This window comes from Notamacropus eugenii, chromosome 3, assembly GCF_028372415.1.
Source record: "Notamacropus eugenii isolate mMacEug1 chromosome 3, mMacEug1.pri_v2, whole genome shotgun sequence".
Lineage (NCBI taxonomy): Eukaryota > Metazoa > Chordata > Mammalia > Diprotodontia > Macropodidae > Notamacropus > Notamacropus eugenii.
Genome location: NC_092874.1, coordinates 24,013,218 through 24,019,423, shown reverse-complemented (window position 1 = coordinate 24,019,423; position 6,206 = coordinate 24,013,218). Strand labels below are relative to the sequence as shown.

The window sequence follows — 6,206 nt, the reverse complement described above, 5'->3', positions numbered from 1 at the left end:
CTGGAAACTTCTCCCTGGTTTATCAACATCCTACTTAAATCATGGCCCCACATAATATTCCAGATGAGGTCTGAAGAGAGCAGAAGACAATGGATAACCACTACCTCATTATCCCTGGGAGGTGTGCCCATCACTGCAGACAAAGCCCACATGAGTTTTTGGGCAGCCCCATCATACTGTTAGCCCATATTAAATTTGCCTTCCACTTAAATACCCAGAGCAGATGTTTGGGAAGCATTAGAACCCAGTTGGTCCTGGGTGGCAGAAGCCTTGAAGATGGCAGCCTTACCATGGATGCAGGCAGTGGCCCAAGTTCCAACCAAGGGCAGATGTGGTCACTATGTGGAAAGGAAGGATCACTTCTGCCAGAGAGTGGCCACATCAGCGAGGTGGTTCTGTGGGGAGCATGCCAGAGCAGTGGAAGCTGGCAGGGAAGAAAATAACAGGAAAAGAATACTCTGTTCCCAAGTTTAAAAAATACTTTATTTAAGATATTAATGCAGGATTAAAAGATGAAATAGAAATATCCTTCACGAACTGGTCCCAATTTTTCTCTAACCAAAGAACAATTAAGAAATTGAGAATAAGCCAGTATAGGTGCGAACTCTACCCTTATGGAACAAATAATGTCACATCCTGTATTGTGTGATGTCTTAAATGAGCCCAATACGGTGATTCTGTTTCCAAGTGTATGAAACACCAGGCTTCAATTTTAGACAATATTGGGAGGTCAAATTTACTAGGACCAAGAAGATGTTTTGTTGAGTTTGGAGCTGAAGGGAGGAAATTGTCTTGTTGGGTTGATATTGCCTTACAAGAAGCTGAAAAGTCTACTTCCTGCTAGTAGAAAGGGTGACCACAAGATTCAAGGGAAAAAGAGAAATTCTGGATTTGAAAGCTTCCAATTGATGTTTACATTTGAACAAAATTCCTGGGTTAATAGAAGAAAACTTACCCGTGGTTGGAATTGAAAAACATTTATGTGATGTGGCAACAGATACTGCATGGTGATGTTTACTTGGAACCTTTCCGGTCAGATGCAAAGAAAGAAATGAGGAATCTAGAGCCAAGCATATAGAGAATGATAGAACAGATGCAGAAAATGACACTTTGATAAGTGAGAGGAGTGAAAAGACTGAATTAGAGGAGATGATCCCTGTGGCTGCCGTTGATACTGCACTGGGTTGTCACCACAGGTGAGATTGGAGGCATTATGTGGGCAAAGAAGTTTTCAAGACCCTAGGATATGGGTCAGTGGAATTTAACTATTTCCAGTCACTGAATAGGTGGGCCACTTGTGGAACGCGGGGAACAACTTTGGAAACATCAAAAATAAATAGAAAGAAAAGAGATGATCAGACCAATGATAATGAAGAGCAAGACCATGAAGGATAGAGAACAATCCTGAGTTTATCTGGACTTCTTACTGTTGAAGAAAGGAAAAACAGAGATCATTTTGGTAAGCTGCTGTTTGACCAAGGCGAATCCAGTATTGACAACAAAAGCGATACAGTGGTTCTTTGCAAACTCTTTTTTGTCTTTAGAAAATATCCTATTAAGATGGCAGAATACCCAGGTAAACTCTCCCAATATTCTCCTCCAAACAGCTTTAAAATAACTCCTCAAGCCAAATTTTGAAGCTGCAGAGCCAACAAAAGGTCATAGAGAGAGATTTTTTTCCCAGCCAAGACCACTTAGGAGATTAGGAGGAGAGGTCTATGACAGTGGGGTGGGAGCCAGCAAGAAGTACATGCAGAGAAAGCATCTGCAACAGGACTTGGAGATGGACACAGCAGCAGCAGCTTCAGAAGCTCTCAGCCCAGCAATAGTAAGGAGATTAGACAACTGATCAGATAGAGTAGACTCTGCTGGCATTGGGTACAGCTGTCACTGACTGGCTATTCTATTGGCCATAAGCAGTTCTGTGTTGCAGTTCCAGGACAGAGAGAAGAACTAGTCCCGGTGGGCACAGAAGAGCAGGGGACCTAGTCACAGTTCCAGAGCCAAGAAGAGCACTAGCCTTGTAACTACAGAGGAATAGAGGATAGTGTTCCCTTTTTGAGGAAACACCAGAGCATATAGCAGAAGAACAGTAACTACATCTCTCCTAGAACTATACAATCTCAGAAGCATCAAAAACTTGAAGATCCCCAGAATTAGTTCTGAAAACAGCAGCACAGAAACATCTGAAGTTTGAGATATTTCTTAGAGTACAATAAATCTGTATCACAATCACATGCCACAAGCTCCTCAGCTATTCCCCAATGGATAAGCATTCCCTCAATTTCCAGTTCTTTGCCATTATAAAAAGAGCTGCTATAAATATTCTTGCGCAAATAGGTCTCCACACACACATGCTTTTTTAATTTCTTTAGGATATAGACCTAGTAGTGGGTCAAAGCGTATGCGCAGATTTATAGTTCTTTGGTTTCGGTTCCAGATTGTTCTCCAGAATGACTGAATAAGTTTACGACTCTATCAACAATCCATTGATGAACCTATCTTCACTCATTCCCTCTAGCATTTGTCATTTCTGATAGGTTTGAGGTGGTACCTTGGAGTTGTTTTAATTTGCATTGATACAGGAACTATCAAGCAATATCTTCAACATCCTGGCAGGTGAGAATTGCACTGGACAGCACTCATGCAGAAATGCTGTTGACAAAAGCTGCAGAAGACTACCTTATTGGAAATCTACCTACAGGATGTCTTGTCTTCCTGTAGTCACTGATCCAAAGTGAAGTGAGAAGAACTGGGAGGTTATTGTTCACAGTAACAGCAATGTTGTAATGATGATCAACTATGCAAAACCTGGCTACTCTGATCAATACAATTCCAAAGGTCTTATGATAAAAAATGCTACCTACCTTCAGAGAGAGAACAGATGAACTCTGAATGCAAATTGAAATATGATTTTCTCACTTGTGTTATTTTTCTGCTTTTTTGAAATATGACTAATATGTAAATATTTTGCATGATTTCACATGTACAACTGATAATCATTTTGCTTGCCTTCTCATTGGATGAGAGAGGGGTTGGAGAGAGGCAGAGAATTTGGAACTCAAGATTTAAAAAGAAAAACAAATGTTAAAAACAAATAAATTTTTTAAAAAAGAAAATGTCCTGTTAGCAGTTTTCCCCAATTTTCAACACCAGACTTAACTACATGATGAAAAAGAAATTCTGAACAGTTCCTACTAAAGAATTTCATAGCCCTTTGGCTCAATATTTTAAATAGATGCATCATTTGTATGAAAATTATGGGAAAATTGCCTCCCAGAAAAATGGGAGCACATCAGATTCAAATTATGGTTCTTTATGTTTACAAAAACCATTTTTAAATAACTGGTAATTCAAATGTGTTTGTGTGTTAGGAACTCTTCAGATTCAGATGTTTACTTCCTAAGACTTCAGAAGTGCTGATGTTTAGACAATTCACCAGATCCTCAAAATAATACTCATCAGTAGGTCATGTTGATTTGTTTTATCCAGCATTATTTATAGAGACTGAAAAAATGGCTGGACAATTTATTTTGTTTTCTGAAACACAAAAACATTCCCACATATAATCTAGAATCTTAACAAAAGTAACTATTTGCATAACCTTTGGAAGAATTTCATTTTCTTTGGTTCTTAGCTACTTTTCATTGTATGATTTCTAAATGTTGCTCTATCTATGTAATGAGCAAATATTTTTAAAAGGATTTCTTTGGAACAAGAGAAATTGTACAATTTCTGAAATACATAAAAATTTCTTGGGGTAAGTCCAAGAAAGGTAAATCACATGATTGGAAGCTAATGCCTATAGCTGATCTCAATCAGGCTGCGATCAGAATCGATAAAATCGCTTTTAGATAGGTTTTGGAAATTTCTACTTGTCATATCAGAATTTACCAATGAATAGTACTAGGAAATAAGAAATGTTGACTTGAAATGTAGATGTTGCATTACTTTTTTACCTAATCATGAGCTGGTTAGGAATTCAACAAAGCTACAAATTTATAAAGAAGAATTGCATAAAAATGTAAAATTACTTTGAAAACAATAACAACCCCAGGGTTTTTTCAGAACAATGCTCATCTACCCATACTTCCCCCATCTTCTACTTGTGTGGTTGACTTCCTATGCTCAAGTGCAAGACTTTACCTTTACCTTCTTGAATTCCATCTTCCTAGATTCAGCCCCAGGCTCTAACCTGCTGAGACTCTTTTGAGATTCTGATACCTTCATTTACTATGTGAGCTATTTCTCCTAGCTTTATGTTCTCTGCAAATTTGAAGAGCATGTCATCTTTGCTTTCATTCAAAGCATTGCAAAAATGTTAAACAACAGAGGTCGACGCACATATCCCTGGGATATTCCATTAGAGACTTCCTGCCACCTGGCACTGAAACATTAACAACTCTTTGAGCTCAGGCATCCAGCCACTTACCAATCCGACTAATTGTATCGTTGTCTAATCAATATCTCTCTGCCTTCACATCAACAGCATGAGATGCTTTCTCAAAAGCTTTGCTAAAACCGAGGTAAACGACCTCATTTCCCTGACCTTCTAGTTTAGGAATTCCATCCAAAAAGGAACTAAGGGCACCAGCTGCTCTGTCTCTTGAAGGTGACATAACTATGAACACAGGAGTCCAGACAATGGATTTTCACTCTCTGCTAGCTGTACCCTCGCTTTCCAAATCCTTGTGCTATTAGGTATGTACATTTAATTCTTACCTCTCTCCTGGTAGTGCTGGACAGGTCCAAGGTATCTTCCCTCCCTAATCCCTCTCATTTCCTATCCCCTAGCCATCCCTGTCCCAACTAGGTAGCTAGAAAAAGAAAAGACATCAGCTCCTTCCAGCACGCTCCATGTTCCGCTCGTCCCTCTTAATTAGCAGCATTATAGAACGGATACAATGCTGCGCTTGGAGTGAGGAAGACTGTGGTTCCAATCTCAGGTCAGATCTTTACCAGCTGAGTGACCCAAGCAAGTCATTTGACCTCTATGGGCCTCAGTTTCCTCATCTGTAAAATCAGCAGATAGACTCATTGCCTCTAAGGTCCTTCACTACTCAGTCTTGGATCCTATGACCCTTGGCTTCCTCCAGCAATCACAGTCACTCTGCTCCTCAGCCATATTTGCCCAGGAAGTTTGGGGTGGGGGAAGGGGGCACATGGGTGAAATGTTTAGGGAGACCTCTAAAAGGAAAAAGAAAGTGAGTGATTCAATGCTGTCTTGCATTGACAGATAAAATTAAAGTAAAATGTAGCCTTCCACTTTTGAAATTTGATTACAGAATTGAGGTTTTAGTGAATTCTGTAAACATCTTTGATTCATACTTAATCCCTCCCTCATATCTAAGTCAGTTACCAAGTTCTGTAGATTTTATTTGAAACATTGCTAACTTCCATCTGCTTATCTCAATATTCCATTGCTAGCACCTTCATCTAGATCATTATTCCTTCACCCTCCCATTTCTGCAATAGCTCCCCAGCTTCCTCTCTGACACTACCTTCACCATGTTATTCCTTTGTTCAGAAGCCTTCAATGATTCCCTCCTGCCTACTCATTTGAAAGCTTTTGCATGTAAAGCATTTCAAGGTATTTCATTCTTTGACCTCAAAGGGCTCATTTCACACCACACATAAACATACTCACACGCACTCACACTCACACACACACACACACACACACACACACACATGTCATCATCCGAGGCAGTTAGGTGACACATTGGATAGAACATTGGGCTCTTGCTAGCTGTGTGGACAAGGAAAAGTTATTTAATCTTTGTCTGCCTTGGTTTCCTCATTTGTAAAATGTGGATAATAACAGCACCTACCTCAAACAGTTGTCATAAGGATAAAATGAGGAAATAAAACAAATATAAACAAAAATAAAATGTAATAAAATGAGTATAAAATAAAGTAAAGCACTTAGCCCAGTTCCTGTCCTTGTGCCTAATGCATGTTATCCCTTTCTTGTCCCCATCATTGTTCTGTGGATGCAGCCAAAGAACACCAGTCACTGCAGCATCACTCCTGTGGTTGATATCACTCTCCCCTCCATTTAGTCAAATCTTACCCATCCCTCAAGATCCCACTGAAATGCCTCCTCCCTCACGAAGACCTACTAATCCTTCCAGGCACTCACTGATCTCTTTGTCTGCACTCCACAGCTGAGTACTAAATTGTATTTTGTCCACTGTCTCCCACTG

At 39.7% G+C, this 6,206-nt stretch overlaps 1 pseudogene; it reads left to right on the top strand.

The window, feature by feature from the left end:
- Positions 1-290: 290 nt before the first annotated feature.
- Positions 291-1,957, top strand: LOC140531791 (tRNA:m(4)X modification enzyme TRM13 homolog pseudogene; annotated as a pseudogene).
- The last annotated feature ends 4,249 nt before the right edge of the window (positions 1,958-6,206 follow it).